Source organism: Adiantum capillus-veneris, chromosome 22 (assembly GCF_014529385.1).
Source record: "Adiantum capillus-veneris isolate H3 chromosome 22, ASM1452938v2, whole genome shotgun sequence".
In the NCBI taxonomy this organism is placed as follows: domain Eukaryota; kingdom Viridiplantae; phylum Streptophyta; class Polypodiopsida; order Polypodiales; family Pteridaceae; genus Adiantum; species Adiantum capillus-veneris.
This window is the reverse complement of record NC_140952.1, coordinates 98,523,673-98,540,966: the sequence shown is the minus strand read 5'-3', so window position 1 is coordinate 98,540,966 and position 17,294 is coordinate 98,523,673. Positions and strand designations below refer to the sequence as shown.

Genomic DNA, 17,294 nt, shown 5'->3' with positions numbered 1-17,294 from the left:
TCTACTGATGAAAGTAGAGGCCAAGTCTTGGTACATTGCTTTGCCCCAAGCTACCCTGTTACAAATGTTAGAAGATCGTGTTACAAATGTTAGTACATCTCTAATCTTGGATGAAATAGACACCAAAGCGATCAATCAACATCATTGGGCAATAAGGGTAAGAAGGTGTAAAGTGTTGATCAAGCCTCGTCAGAGTAAGAGAAATGCAAAGAGCATGGAAGATACAAGAGGAGAAGACCAGCCTGCTAGCAAGGCTTTGCTGAAAATGGACAACGTATCAAGCAAAGGGGAGGGCTTTGGAAACAGAAACCTTGCACCGGCATGGACCAAGAACAGTGTAACAAGCTAAAGGCATCCTACATCAAGGAAGTTTCACCAGAGGACCATACCGAAGAGGTAAGTATGAATGAAGGTTTTGAGGTGGATATTGTTCCAAAGGCTTGGCAGCCGAGCAAGACTTTATCGTGTAGTGTCATGGACTTGGAGATGGGTAATGCCTCTAGTCTACTGAAAGGTGTTATAAACTGGGAGATGGGTAATGCCTCCAGTTTATGTGAGGGTGTTCAGAGTAAATTTGATGATCGACATGTTGCCAACCTTTTAAGGATGTTCCAAACTCCTCCACAATGTAGCATTTTGTTTGCATGGGATACATCAGACCTATGGCTATGGTTAACCACTAGGACATATAGAGGTAAGATCAACATGGAGGTAAAAGTTAAGGAGCCATGGATAGACAAAAAATTGATAGAATGCAAGAATAAAGGCCTCATCCCCAATTTGGTGCAATTTTTTTCAAATAGTTCATCCTCTCTTTGGAGAGAGATGAGTGGATTACGCTTGTATTTAAGCCGCAAGGTATGTGGCTCATTATCAACATCAAAAAAGACAACTAACATGTTTGAGCACACCCAAGAGGCGCATGATATGCTTGCCGGTCTTTCTAGTCGCGACAGCAAGCAAGATTTTGAAGACAAATGGAGCTCACCACACCAACAAGGCGGCCATATATGGTGGATTCTTGGCACACTCTTAGAAATCATAATTTTTAGTTTTGCCTTTGCACGAGCCAATATGATCATTTTTCCTCTCGCTACTAGTGGTTACAAATTTGGTCCTATTTGGCATGCAAATTTTATTGTCCAGACACTGCAGATAATGATCCTATTCTTTACATGGGATCCAGGAGGACACTGGCATAAAGTTCTGGAAGCCATGGGCTTCCCATTTAATCAGCCCGCACTATTCCAAGGAGCATGCTATCATCCGGACCTGTTGCAGATTCATGGATATCCCAGAAATCTCACCAATGGCCAAATGGAATGGCTAGTTCAGAAGGCAACTCGATATCGGATCCTACGGATCAGTTGAAGAAGAATCAAAGGCAGGGCTAGAGACATGAATGCCTCTAACCAAAAGGGGAGGGCTAATGATAGCCGGTTTTTGAAAATTAGAAAAAAAAGAAATGTTCCTTTTCCCTCTACCCGAAGCACGGCGAACCGCCGGAGGGCTCGGCAATGCCTTGGTCATGACCCGTCACCGCCTGTCCTACCTCTCGTAGCCCTAGCTTTTATTGGCATGGCCTCGTCACATGGCTAGCCTTATCACCCTCATGGTCTGGCCCGTCAACCCCATTCTGCAAAGCTTCACACACACACACACCCCACCAACTCAGCTTCGCCCTCTCTCTCTAACCTCTCACTCTCTCTACCACTCGCTTGCAAAGACACAATCTCTACCACACACACCCACAACACACTCTCTCAAAGCCTTCATCCTCTTGCCATTTCCATCTCGCGGCACATAATCTCTCCTATCTCTCCCATCTCTCTCTTTCACTCTCTCTCTCTCTCTCTCTCTCTCTCTCTCTCCCTCTCTCCCTCTCATCCATTATTGGCATAATCTCTCTCTCTCTCTCTCTCTCTCTCTCTCTCTCTCTCTCTCTCTCTCTCTCTCTCTCTCTCTCTCTCTCTCTCTCTCTCTCTCTCTCTCTCTCTCTCTCTCTCTCTCTCTCTCTCTCGTTCCCGTTGACCCACTCACCCTCGCTCTCTCTCTCTCTCTCACCTTTCTTGTGCCGAGCCAACATGCATTGAAAAAATAACTTTCTCTCTCTCCTGGTTCGTCAACCCACAAGGGGCCACCATGCATGGGACAAGAGTCTTCCTCTCTCTCTTTCATTACACACACACACACACACACACGCACACACACACACACACACACACACACACACACACACACACACACACACACACTCACACCTTCCTCCCTCACTTCTTCCCTCTCATCCACACTCTCTCGTCCCCATCATAAAATATATATCTCTCTCCCTCTTGTATGTCAACCAAGAGGAACCGCCATGCATTTCCCTCACTCCCTTACCCACCTCCTCTCTCTCCTTGGCCCGCTACAACCCTTTTCTCCCCTCTCGTCCATACTCTCCCTCTCTCTCCCTCCTTCAACCCCCCACTCCCTTCCTCTCTCGCTCTCGTTGACCATATCTCTAACTCTCTCTCTCTCTCTCTCTCTCTCTCTCTCTCTCTCTCTCTCTCTCTCTCTCTCTCTCTCTCTCTCTCTCGTTCTTTGTAGCCGGCAACAACCCATGCGGGCACAGTGGAATATCTCTCTCTCTCTCTCTCTCTCTCTCTCTCTCTCTCTCTCTCTCTCTCTCTCTCTCTCTCTCTCTCCCCTATACACTCTTGTCACACACACATACCCCATCTCCCCCCCCCCCCACCCCTTTAGCTCTCATTGTCTCCCCATCTCTCAATCCTGTTGAGTCCCCCCCCCCCCCCCCCTTCCCCCTTCTCGGTGTCAGCAGAGGCAGCCCATAGGGCGCATGACAAACAATAAATCTCTCTCTTAATGGCCACCACACAAACTCACCCTATACACACACACAACCCCCCATCTCAATCTCCCACTCCCCACAATATCCATCACCCCCTCACACTCTCTCTCTCTCCCTTTCTCATTCTCTACGTACATAGCCAGCCCGCAGGCGCAATCAAACAGTTTCTCTCTCTCTCTCTCTCTCTCTCTCTCTATATATATATATATATATATATATACACACACACACACACACACACACACACACACACACACACACACACACACACACACACACACACACACACACACACACACACACACACACACACACACACACACAAGGTTTGCAGGCCCAAAACTACAGTTACTGTTTTGACTTTTATTTATGTTTCTAATGTTCCTTTTTCAGGACTGCATACCCAATAGAAAGACAGCCCGCATGAGCACTAAACACAACCCTGAGAATCATGCAAAGATTCTCGAACAGATTAAGCTATACCTTAAGGACCATAAGCCAAAGAATGATTTGGCAGTTAGAACTAGACCCTTCCTCTCTAGGAAAGCCAAAGATTGTATTACTTACTGCGGTAAGTATAAGTAAAACCTCACTACACTTTTTTTGAAAAATTGGAGACTCTTGCTCTCTCATATGGATTGGAATTGACCTCGGAGCCCCTCTTAGTGGCCGCATCTCTTGTACTCAGATGTATTAGCAGCTTGGATGCTTCTCAACTAATATATGACTCAGCTCTTACCTCTGACAAGAAATTATATGTCTTACATATGTTGTCTTTTAAAAATTGGGTCAAAATTTTGGCTACTCTGGATAAAGACTCCATGGAAGGGGTGAATTTAATTACGCAATACATAGCACAGCTTCCCCTACTTTCCTCACAATACCAACAGGAGCTTGCCTTATTTTCTTCCTCTGGTGCTGATTTGTCTAACTTTCTAAAGAAGTTATGTGGTCTCAATCCCTCTTTTGTCTATACACCAGCTACTCCAACTATTCCACAAACTGGTGGAATCTTTTGTTGGGATAGTGCAGCCCTTGAAGCAGTTAAGGAATTTTAGAGTAATCTTTGTTCCCTCAATGACTCTAGCCTCCTGGAGATGGTGCCTACAATATCCAAAGTTTTTCATGTCTTACTTGTCAGACAAATTGAGATTGAATCCCTTGGGGTTGACCATCAGCTTTGGGTCTTGCCCATAAAAGCATTCTTAGCACCCATTTTGAGTGAAACTTGGGTTTACCTTGCCAATCTCCCTACCTTTATTGTGGAAGACTGCAGAATCAAGATTTTAAAAGGAGGGACAAAGGGGAGCTTATCAAAGCACCCTTCAACCTCAGTCTCATTGACCACTCCAAATGCCCCTCCAATACCGGCCTCTACATCCGTACCAAAGGAAACATGGAATTTGCCAAGAGTAATCCGGATTTTTACACTGAATCCATCTAGAATGTCTTTTGACCTTATGTAAAATGTGCCTGCAGATTTCTTGGCCCTAAAGCCTCTTGTAAATCCAGCATCATGTGGTTCGATCATACCATTTGGTTTATTCTCAACCATCTGGACTTACTCTCCTAGAAAAACTTGTGGATTTTCATCTCTCCCTCATTTTCTCTTGGTTAGGTGGCCAAGCTAAGCAAGTTGTAATTTCGCAGATTGCCTTTAACATCTTTCTCGTGGACTAATGCTGGATATCCTGAAGGAGTTAAAATCTGATGAACCTGGAATTTACTTAACTACTTATGCTAACTTTAAAGGTGTTAAGATCATCACTAGTTATTGATGAGGACGACTCCCCTGCTCGTAAAAGACCCAACTCTTTGACTACCCCCAACTCCTTCACTTCCTTTCTAACACCTAGCTCATCCTCTTACCGAGGAAAAGCTCGTAGCTACACAAGGGGTAGAGGAAGGATTCCCCCCATCAGGAATTTCGCTGAAATGTAATCCTTGGTAATATTGTAGGTTACTACAAGCCCTTTCGGAAGAAGAACTCTCGGCAAAGTGGATCCAGACAATGGATTCATCTACATACACTGTCTCTTTCACAATGTACTCCTCGATTGGATTCAACCAAAATAACTTTTTTGTGAGTGATTTGAACTGTTTTCTGGCAATCACAAATTACTCGACAATATACTCATAGGATGGAAGTATCAACATCCCATAAAGAATTTAGTTTACAGTAATGACTTTCTTTGACAAAATTCTATTTCCCATTGTACATGCTTTCAATTTACCACCTTTTGCAGGAATTTTGAAGCATATGGTAAACATGTTTGTACTTGTGATCTTAGCATTATTGGAAATACTAAAATACATAGAATCTTGGCCAAAGGGCTCAATCATATACCTAACTTTCCCAAAAACCCCTACCTTGCTCTATCAACTATACTAAGGTGCCTCACTGACCTTGTCAGTGCTCTCCAACTAGAGATGACAGTCCTACCGGACTTAAGGGAAGTTGTGAAGGAATGCTTCCTTCAAAAAATATCACAACTACCTAGAAAATGGTTATCCTCTGATGAATCCTGCAGGGCTTACATCTCAACTAGCTTTTGATTTTCAAAAAATCTCTGATAAATGGTTTGTTGTTGGGCTTGACAAAAGCTCTAACAGTCCCACTATTATATGCAAATACCTTGCTTGGAAGGTCGCTCACGATTGAGTATCTGGAAAGGAATTCTGTAGTATTAAGTCTCCACTACAAACAGTTATCGATAATATTGCAAAACACTTAGGGAATCTAGGCTACCCTATACTGAACACTAAGTTACCTGTATTATTTCCCACCTATAAAATTCATAAGCATAAGTTCAGATGGATATTTGATGCTTCCAATAGTATTTTTATTGATATCACCAAGGATATTACGTTATGCCTTGACCTTATACTAGCCGAATTTGAGCTTATTTGTGCCACCAAACATAAAAATCTGCCAAGACTTCTTACATATTCAGTACAATCCCTTTTGGCTTACAAGAAACTTTACAGAAGTCTCGCTTAATCTTCCTCAGCAAATCTTCCACATTTTTACTGCAGACATTACACAATGCTACGAAAACATTCCCCTTGAAGGGGATCTCGGCCTTAAGACCATTCTTGCCAAGGTGATTAAAATGGCTTTCTCCAATGCTAGAAAGAGGAAACATTTTTACATCTCTCTTTCCAAAAAACCTACGTGGATAAAAAAAACTCACTCCCTACACTCCTTACACTCCAATGAAGCTAAGCTTTGCTATTACATCTCCTGGCTGCTTTGTAACTGCACTATAGTTTTCGGCGGTCTATGCTTCAACCAATGCCTAGGTATCCCCATGGGATTCTTTTGTTCTCCACTTATGTGTCATATTTACCTTGCTTTCTTTGAAAACAATTGGTTTCTCAAAACCATGGAATCATGCAAAAATAATCTTTCACAGCTCATACATACCTATAGATATATGGATGACTTACTTAGTGTCAACAATAGAGACTTCCTCAAAAAAATTTGTCAGATTTATCCTCACTGCCTTAAAATTGAACCCACATCTTTACATGAGATCATCACACCCAATGGGTCTTTTTGCACATCAGTTCAATTCCTTAACCTTTCTATCTCCCTTCATATCCCGTTTGTCGGTGGGTATGACCTAAGGTTTGTTTGGAAAAGAGATCCCCTGAAACTACCACTTGTGGAATTCATAAAAAATAATAGCAATAGGCCTCACAAGGCTACTATTAGCTCATGTATCAGCCTGCTACACTTAATTTACTATTATTTCTTTAATTCTTTTCTTGCCTGGGAGGAGGTTAATCTACTAATCAGAAAGTATTGCCTTAACGGGTTTAACAGAAACCATGTTTGCAACATTATTACACATGCTCTCACCAAGCATAGTTGGCCTGGGTTACACTTTAAACAAGAGAATCTCATTTCTCTAATAAGGTAGTAGGCCCATACACAATGGGCCTACTACCAACCCATTGTGTATGGCACCTGGGTTAGGGCGGGTACACACACACACACACACACACACACACACACACACACACACACACACACACACACACACACACACACACACACACACACACACACACACTGACACTGTGTTACTCTAGTACTCTTGTTTTTTTTTTAATTTTTCTTTACAAAAGACCACACTTAGACCTAGCCCTTCTTTCGTGACCTATTGGGGGTGGTTTTACATATATTCTGGCAAAGATAAACACACACACACAACTCTTTACCCGGGGCACCATAATTACTTGAGATCCTACTTAAAAACCACTACCATATATTATCACCATGGGGCATATCCCTTGTAGTCAACCTATGAACTGTGTCCCCCCTAGCTCTCTCTCTCTCTCTCTCTCTCTCTCTCTCTCTCTCTCTCTCTCTCACACACACACACACACACACACACACACACACACACACACACACACACACACACACACACACACAAAGGCACAACCTCAGTCCTATGACTCCCTCTCTCTCTCTCTCACACACACACACACACACACACACACACACACACACACACACACACACACACACACACACACACACACACACACACACACACACACACACACACACAAAGGCACAACCTCAGTCCTATGACTCCCTCTCTCTCTCTCTCTCTCTCACACACACACACACACACACAGACACACACACACACACACACACACACACACACACACACACACACACACACACACACACACACACACACAAAGCCTCCCAGGCGGCCAAGAGTTGACGTGTATGTTGTGTATACTCTCTCTCTCTCAACACGAGGCTTTTGCAAGTCATTGGAGTTATAAAAGGAAGCAAGACGACACCGTAGCAATGAAGACTCAAAAGGTGGCGAAGGTGCAGCTCGTGCAATGCTTGGAGAGCTCGACAGGTGGAGGTTCTCTCCTTTTGCAAAAATATTAAGCTGCATTATATATAATATAGAAGTCAATTCATTGGGTGCAAAGCCCCTTGAGGGATTTGAGACCATTGACCTTAGACGTACCCTTAATCCATGTTACAAAATTTCCGCTACTGTGCTATATTTTTGTCAAGGACCTATCTTCTTCTTCTCGGCAAGCCACTTTCACCTGCTTGATAGAAGTTCCGCAAGTTTCTAGCACTAGCTCTTCATGCAAGACACTGTTCTTTTTTTGAAATAGTTGTTCATTCCTAGAAACCCATATGGCTTTTAGGACTACACATAGGTCTCGTTTTTGCAGGCCAAAGTGAGGGGTCTTGGTGATGGTGCTGCATGTGATGAGCAAAGGTAAGTTTTTTTTTTGTTGAGAGAAACATAATTATATCAAAAAGAAAATTAGCATACTTGTGTTGAGGATTTTTTTAAAATAATAAATTAGATCATCAAATTTTTCTAATTACAATAAAGCCCTACTCACAAACGAGGTAGAGCATCAACCAAGCCATGCAAACCTTTTCGGCTTATGTTAGACCTTATTAAATCATGAAACCCTTGGGAGAAATTGTAGACCATTGGATAAAGTTGGGAGACAAGTGCCACATGGCAAGCCAATGATGGAAAACCTATTTTCGTTCTTTTTCTTTGAGAGGGTCATTAACTATGCATTGTCTTGCATCCAATGTAGAGGAATTATTAAAAGGATGAGTCTCAAAACAAGGAGAATATTTGAATGAATCCAACATGTCTGTTTCTTTATTTGAACTAGTATGTGACTTGCGCGTTGCTACGGCCAAGAAAAGCATGGCAATTGGATCTCTCTCTCTCTCTCTCTCTCTCTCACACACACACACACACACACACACACACACACACACACACACGCACATACACACACACTCATCCATAGGTTAGGTATGCCTTCTCTCTATCTTTCTCCCTCTTATATTAGATTTGGAGATCAACACTCATCGAGTACATTTTTGCTATCTCTTTTTTCACTTTCTTTTCCCCTTTCTCAATTCTTTTGAGTTTCAAACATTATTTTCTATGCTCTTGTAATATACTGTAAACTAAATAGTTGATTGTTGTCGCACTTTAAATAAAAAATATACTCTTTAATTGTGATTCCCCATGTTTTCAAATACTATGTCACTTTCTCTTCTTTCCTCTGACAATAGCCTTATGTAGGCCATAATGAATTTTCACCTATTTGCTAATGAAAAAAGGAAGTTACTTTTGAAAATTCACAGTTTTTTGATTGGTTAGTGGAAAGACACTCATTACAAAGATAGAAGACGTCCCTTTTGAAGAATAAAGACTTCATTAAGTAACAAGTATAGGAATATATTGAAAGATCTCTCTCTCTCTCTCTCTCTCTCTCTCTCTCTCTCTCATCGTTTCTCAAAGTTGGAACTCTCTCTACCTGTCTTTTAAGATCGTGGCAACTCTGAAATTAAAATCAGAAAAGGGACCCCCCCCTTTCCCCCCTTTCCCTTTCGCTACTCGTTGTGGTTTTGCACTACGGATGGAACCTCTACCTCCCTCCTGTCAAAGTCGGCGATGTGTGTGTGTGTGTGTGTGTGTGTGTGTGTGTGTGAGAGAGAGAGAGAGAGAGAGAGAGAGAGAGAGAGAGAGAGAGAGAGAGAGAGTCTCCTGAATCAATCAACCTTGGCAATGACATAAAAGCCAAACTAAATAATGGGATCACATTGGGCAATTCACTTGAGATGCCTAAACTTTAACACCCTCTTTGCAACTCATAGTGGACACCAATAGTGAGACCAAGTTGATGAAGAAGCTACCATGGACACCCCAAAAAGTGGCCACCAACTGGATACACCTCGGTGTTGCTCTCCTCAACTTTGTACCTGAAAGTAATGCCATCTTGAGCATCGGTTTCCTTTGTAGAAACTTTGAACTGTAGACCATACTACGTCCAATAATCCCCATTCGAGAACTGTGAACATATCATGTCCAAAATATAAAACTCCAAGATAATGAACTGTTGGAACACATCCTGTCCAAAATCTGACCAACAACAATGAATTGGCTAGCCCATCCATTGTGTTTTAGATGTCTGATTGGTTCCCTGCCAGATGCATGTGCATTGAACTTTGACCTACGGGTCTAAACACCAATAACTTGAACTCCAAGTGGTGACTATTACCATATTAATGTGGTAGTGATGTGTGTGAACACATTAAGACCGCTGGGACATTGTTTCCATCTTTAGGAGGTTTTTCCCCTGAGCATTGTATATACGCCCATCACTCTAGGGCTATCTATCTTTCCATTGCACACTATGTAGCACACTCTCTATTGTGTGCCTTGAGCTTCCTTTGTCTTCTCCAAGCTGTGTGTGTTTCTCTACAACCCTAATTCCAACAATTGGTATCAGAGCAGGTTGCATCCTCCGGGGCTTAGTCGCCAGCATCTCCAGCACACACCTGCTCACTTTCTCGGATTTCAGTGAGCTTGGGCGAGCAATCGTAGGTTGATAAATTTTTTGGAAAAGCTCGTAGACCTATGTCTGTTCATATTGCTGATTCGGGCTCGTTTCGGCCTCCGTTTCCACTACATGCAGTAATGCACAGGTTATTGTGTCATTTTGTGCATAATTTTTGTCAGTGCCGTTTTTTGCATAATAGGTGCCTTAAAGTCTTCTACGGTTTGTGCTATATAGCATGTGTTGTTCCCGCTTTGTTACTCTTTTCCAGCAGTTTTCACATCAGGTGCAACATTTACCATGGCTGACAACAACACAAATGTGTTCAAGATGTTTGCTGCTGAGGACAGCTTGGATGGGGACAATTACCCTATGTGGGCTTACATGATGCAACATTTTCTTGTGTCGAAGGGCGTCTAGAATATTGTGAAGGGCATTGATGTACTTCCTGGTTCTGAGGATGCAGATGATGTTGAGGATGTTGCAGGTCTTGCTGCAAGGATTGCTGCTATTAAAGTTGTTTTTCCTACAATAGAACAAGCTTATTGGGATGTAAAGGATGCGCAGGCTCATGCATTGATTGCATTGTCTGTGAAGCACACCATTGTTCCTCACATTCGTTCAGCAAAATCTGCAAAACAGGCTTGGGATATTCTAGTAGGTCTTTATGCAAGCCGCAATGAGGCTAAAATTGCTTTGCTGCGTAAAGAGCTGGAATCGAAGATTATGCATGAGGAAGATGATATGGACACTTTCCTTGCTGGTGTCAAGGATATCAATAAGTAACTTATTTTTGCAGGTGAAGTCATTTCAAACAATTCCCTTGTGCAGATTGTTCTTGATGCCTTACCAGATTCATACTAGACTTTTGCTAGTACTTGGAGACCAATGACCCAAGGAAATCCTGATGTTGTCAAGTTTGATGCATTATGCACATTGTTGTTGCAAGAGTCACTTTCCAGAAAAAATAGGACTAGGCAGCGTGTAGTTGAACAGACTTTTATTGCTTCTCAAAAAAAGGGTGGTAACAACAATGCAGCCACTTCTTATGGTTCTTCTGCGAGTGGAAAAACTTTTGTTCCTAATGATTTTGCTGGCAGCAATTCGTGTAGAAATTCTGGTGATAAGGGCAAAAAGAAGATGCGTTGCCATTATTGTAGAGCTAATGATCATTTGATCAAGAAAAGTCCTAAGTTGAAGGCCAAAGAGGCTAAGAAGGAAGAGGGTGGTTCCATTGCAAATGCTGGTTCCACTACAAATGCAGCCATTGTTGAGTCTTCTGTAAAAGGAGACTGTGATGCTGATGTTGATGTAGAATGGGCTTTTAGTGCATAGTGCACTTACAATCTTGCTATCCATGATGCATGCTTGTCAGTTGCTGCAGATTCACATGTGTGGTATTTTGACAGTGGTGTTACAAAGCACATTACCTCACATCGTGAATTGTTCACCTCTCTTGAGTCTGTCCCTCATGGGAATTCAGTCACTTGTGCCAACAATGCCTCTTGTCCGGTTCAGGGGGCTGGAAAGATTGTGCTTACTGCTGCAAATGGCACTTCTTTCACACTTGTCGGTGCACTTTATGTACCTGGGATCAAGAAGAATCTTTTGTCTGTATCCGCACTTGCTAGACTTGGACTTGTAGTCAAATTTATGGATGACAGATATACAATTCACGATCTCAGTTTTGGTGATGAAATTGTTGCATTTGGCCTTTTGTGCCATGGGCTGTATAAGCTCACTTTGTACGACAAATGTGGACAAAATTTTGCAAATGCAGTTGCAGATTCAAGGGCTATTTAAGATGCAAAACTTTGGCATGCACGTCTTGGGCATCTAAATTTTGCATGTTTGCTGCGTTTGTTGCAGAAATATGACATGGTTGCTTCTTTGCCACCTCTTGAAGCACCTATGAAACATGTTTGTGAAGACTGCATTTTGGGTAAAATTCAATGTTCTAAGTTTCCAAAGGATGTTTCAGTTAGGGCCACATGCAGGTTGCAACTTGTGCATAGTGATGTTTGTGGGCCCATGCAAACTCCGTCCTTGGGCAATTACCTGTACTTCGTGACTTTCATTGATGATTACTCCAGGCATGCATGGGTATTTCCGCTTAAAGCGAAGTCCGAAGTTTTCATGTGCTTCAAACAATTTCTGGCTATGGCTGAAAATGTATCGAAATGTACTATGGGCAGCCTCCGTTCTGATCGAGGGGGGGAGTATATGTTTCATGAATTTAATGCATTTCTGGCTAGTTGTGGGATAAAACACCAACGTACAGTGCCATATACGCCTCAGCAAAATGGTGTTGTTGAGAGGAAAAACAGGTCTCTTACGGAAATGGCAAGATGTATGGTCAATAGTCAAGCTTTACCACATTCGTTTTGGCTCGAGGCTGTCATGTGTGCCACTTATGTACTCAACAGGTGTCCTACAAAAGCGTTGCAGTGTATGACTCCATATGAAGCATGGCATGATAGAAAGCCATCTATTTAGCACATGCGTGTTTTTGGCTGTTTAGCTTATGGTTTAGTTCCACAAGTGCAGTGCATGTCAAATGTATTTTTGCTGGTTATAGTGCTGAAAGCAAAGGTTACAGGTTGTATCATCAGCAAACAAAGCGTATTTTGGTTTCACGGGATGTACTGTTTGTGGAAAATTCTGTTCAGCCCTGGCTGTCATGTACTAGAGATAGTAATGTAAGCTCATAGGACATTTATGACACTTTGTTGCCTCTTTGCAGTGGTGGAAGTTTGATTGTAAATTCCAATGAGAAAAATGTACAACCTATGGGGGTTTCTGAAAATGTTATAGATCAACCTATTACTGATGTAGATGTACATGATGTACTTGATGAGGAAAGGGCTGAAAATGAGCAGGCTAGAGGTATGCCAAAATGGCTCGTGCGCACTTTGCGTGATAGTAAATTGGATGCACCTTTGTCTAGTCGTACTCGTTCAGGCTCTCGCCATGCATCTTATGCATCAGGGTGGTTTGCTTTGGCTGTGTCTAGGTTACATGATGTTGGGGAACTTCTGTCTTTTGATGAAGCACAAAATTAAGAAAATTGGATGGATGCCATGCAATCAGAATATGATGCACTTATAGAAAATGAGACATGGACTTTATGTGATCTGCCTCCTGGCAAAAAGGCCATTGGTACGAAGTGGGTTTACAAGTTGAAACGCATGCCGGATGGTGAGATCGATCGCCATAAGGCTGAGCTTGTTGCAAAAGGTTATGCACAACAAAAAGGCATAGATTATAAAGAGACTTTTTCTCGCACTTGTCGTATGACTATTGTGCATTTTCTATGTGCATTGGCAACTCATTTGGTTGGGTTGTACATCAATCAGACATTGTTACTGCTTTCTTGAATGGTGACATATTTGAGGAAGTTTATGTAACGCAGCCTCGCGGTTTTGTCAAGAAAGGACAAGAGGACAAAGTGTGCAAATGTAACAAGGCTTTGTATGGGTTGAAGCAATCTCCTCGTGCTTGGTATGAGAAAGCTGACACTCATTTGGTCAAACAAGGCTTTCGTAACAGTCCAAGAGAAAGCAGATTGTATGTAGCATGAGGGTGATGTACTTCTTCATTGTGGCTTTCGTAACAGTCCAAGAGAAAGCAGATTGTATGTAGCATGAGGGTGATGTACTTCTCATTGTGGTTCTTTATGTAGATGATTTGCTGATCACTGGACCAAATGAGAGACATACTGCTGAATTTAAGGCTGATTTGAATTCTACTTTCAAGATGAAAGATCTGGGGCTGTTCCATCATTACTTGGGTATACAATTTAAGCAGTGTGATAGTGGTATTGCCTTGTGTCAGAAAAGTTACATAGAGACATTGCTACGTAAGTTTGGACTTGAGGATTGCAAACCTATTGCCACTCCCATGGAAACAGGTTTGAAATTCAGTCTACATGATGTTGGTAATCCTGCAAATGTCACTCTTTACCAAATTGATGTTGGATGCCTCATTTATGTATGCAGCAGGAGGCTAGACATTCAGTTTGCAGTCTCAAAGGTCAGCAGATTTATGCATAGCCTAGGGTCTAATCATTGGCAGGCTGTCAAGAGGATTTTTTTCTACCTTAGTGGCACTTTACATCTTGGCTTGTTTTATCCCAAGGGGGGATCATTGCCGCCAGACTTACATGATTTTTCGAACTTAGATTGGGCTGGTTGTTTTGACACGCGAATGTCCACAAGTGGTTTTTGTTTCATGCTTGGCAGTTCATGTATATCATGGTTGAGCAAGAAGCAACCTACTATGGCCACTTCGAGTTGTGAGGCTGAGTACAGGGCAACCTTCACAGTTACGGTTTAGTGTGTATGGCTCAGACGCCTTATGGTTGATTTGTGTGTTGGACATGACACTGCCAACACTATCTACACTCATAGTCAGAGCGCATTGGCAGTTGCGAGGAACCCAGTTTTTCATGCTCGCACAAAGCACATTGAGGTGCATTACCACTATGTCAGGGAGAGTCTCTCAGTAGGAGAGATCAGCTTGGCTTATGTGCCAACACAGGACAACCTTGCATATCTTTTCACAAAGGCATTGTCTCGTGAGAAGCTTGAAGCTTTCCACAAAGATTTGGGATTACTCCCCTTTGTGGACTGATCATGTCCTCAGGGCATGGCACTTCCCTTTATTCATGTGCCAGCTCTCGTTCACTGCATCACTCCAGGGGGGATTTGTTACCATATACATGTGGTAGTGATGTGTGTGAACACATTAGGACCGTAGAGGCATTTTTTCCCTCTTTAGGAGGTTTTCCCCCCGAGAATTGTATATACGCCCATCACTCTAGGGCTATCTATCTTTCCATTGCACACTAAGTAACACACTCTCTATTGTGTGCCTTGAGCTTCCTTCGTCTTCTCCAAGCTGTGCGTGTTTCTCTGCAACCCTAATTCCAATAGTGACACCTATCATTTGACTAGAAATCTGATGTCGAGGCCACTATGGCCATCGCCACGAGTTCCATGCCGATCTCCTCTGTCAAATCTTTATTACCGTACTCTCTGTCCGGCTTGCCTTTGCCCTTGTCTTCAAGTGAATTCTTGCTTTTGCCTTTGGCTTCCAACTCCCGAGCCAAACAAAGCGTCGGCTCACAATTATGACTGTGATCGTTGATCGTACCACTCGGGTACCGAGGCAACTAACTGAGTACTGGTACTGCCATCCGTGTCCAATTGACCTTTGTCGCTGTCTTCTAGCAAACTCCTCCATTTGCTTTTGACTTCATGAACTCGAGCCAAACAAATTGTCGAGTTTCTTGAGAAATGTGCCAGTGTACAGGCCGCTAAATGGATGGTCGACGATCCGTTATCCATAGCTTTTGGTCAATCTTGTCGCGGGTGCTCGAGCAAGGGGAGGTTATTTTGAAGTTGCAAGATCTGGTAATCGAGTACCTTCTCGCACTTAAAAAAATGGCCGTACAAACCAAGCCGAAAAAGATCCAAGTCGCTTCAAACTCAAAGTTGATGCAGATCCACTCCTCTGTAATCCAATTTCCTGCCCCTTCAGCTCCAAACTGGCCGCCTCTCCCGAGCCGCAAGATTGGCATGAAGCCGCTCCCACGTACAATGCTCACCGCACCCTTTGCTTCTATTGCCTTCTCAAAACTCCAATTTTGAAACTCTATTTGCAGGGGGACAATCGAGCTCTCCACCACGCAGGAGAAGAGGGAGTGTTGTGGATAGCATTTTAAAATGGAAGCAGGAAAAGGGGGGGCAACGACACAGGGAGTCGGGGAGGGAAAACACTGGCTTCTTCTCTTCTCTTCATGGTGTCAGCTCCTCCACGTCCAAGGCCTTCAAGCACAAGCTACACCAAGAAGCTCTGATACCATGTCAAAGTCGGCGATGCGGAAGCGTAGAGACCAAGGGGGGGGGGGGGGGGGGGGGAGAGAGAGAGAGAGAGAGAGAGAGAGAGAGAGAGAGAGAGAGAGAGAGAGTCTCCTAAACCAATCAACCTTGGCAATGAATAAACGAACGTGTATACAATGGAGGCAAGGGGTTGCTTATATAGCAAGCCCAATAAATTGCCCTATCCAAGACTTTTACAAATAAGTAAAATAAATACCTAAAAGCCAAACTAAATAATGGGATCACATTGGGAAGTTCACTTGAGATGCCTAAACTTTAACAAGACTCCCCTCCCAAAAAACCCCACGCCATTCCCGGGTCCTCCCCGGGGTCCTCCCTCTCCCCCTCTTCTTTCCTTTCTACAACCCGTCACTTCAGAACGACACACAAGAAGCCCTCTTCTTTGGAGCGAGGGCTAAACTATTTGAAGCAACACTGATCTTGGTGGACAAAGGCAGAGTAGACTACTTGGAGAGAGCATTTACCTTAGAATAATGTTGGTCCACATTAAAGAAAATGGGAAAGGAAATATTGCCAGCCTAGGATGGGATTACCACTGAATTTTGTTTATAATTTTGGAAGGATTTGGGGCCATCCTTTTTAACCATGATTAACAAGGTATTCATCTATGGCAAGCTAGAGCCAAGTGTGAATAATGGAATAATAAAACCACAGACTGCATGTTCTCAGCTTAAACACTGGAGACCAATCACCATGTTGACTGTGGTGTACAAGGTCTTCACAAAAATTATAGTTGAAAGAATGTCTCCTATCTTGGCAGAAGTCATTTCCTCCCATCATCATGGATTTATTAAGGGAAGATCAATCTATAAAAACATACTGGAAGCCATGGTTGGAACGGAGTATGCCAAGTTCTCTAAGCAAGAACTTATACTGATTCATCTAGATTTGGACAAGGCTTATGATAGAATAATGTGTTCCTTTGTGAAAGAAATGACAACCAATTACTAATTAAGATGTTTGCAGACGACTCATTACTATTTTTTTGACCTGAACAAAATAATGTTAGAAAGGCATTGAAACTCATTCAGCTTTTTATAATAGCATCTGGTTCCTAATGTAGTATTAAGAAGTCGAGATCAATCTCTCTCTCTCTCTCTCTCTCTCTCTCTCTCTCTCTCTCTCTCTCTCTGTGAAGATGACAATTTCAACTATGTTGGATAGATCGG

General features: G+C 42.7%; 1 pseudogene; it reads left to right on the top strand.

Annotated features, from left to right (window-relative positions):
• Positions 1-321: 321 nt before the first annotated feature.
• On the top strand, positions 322-7,599 carry LOC147429880 (uncharacterized; annotated as a pseudogene).
• The last annotated feature ends 9,695 nt before the right edge of the window (positions 7,600-17,294 follow it).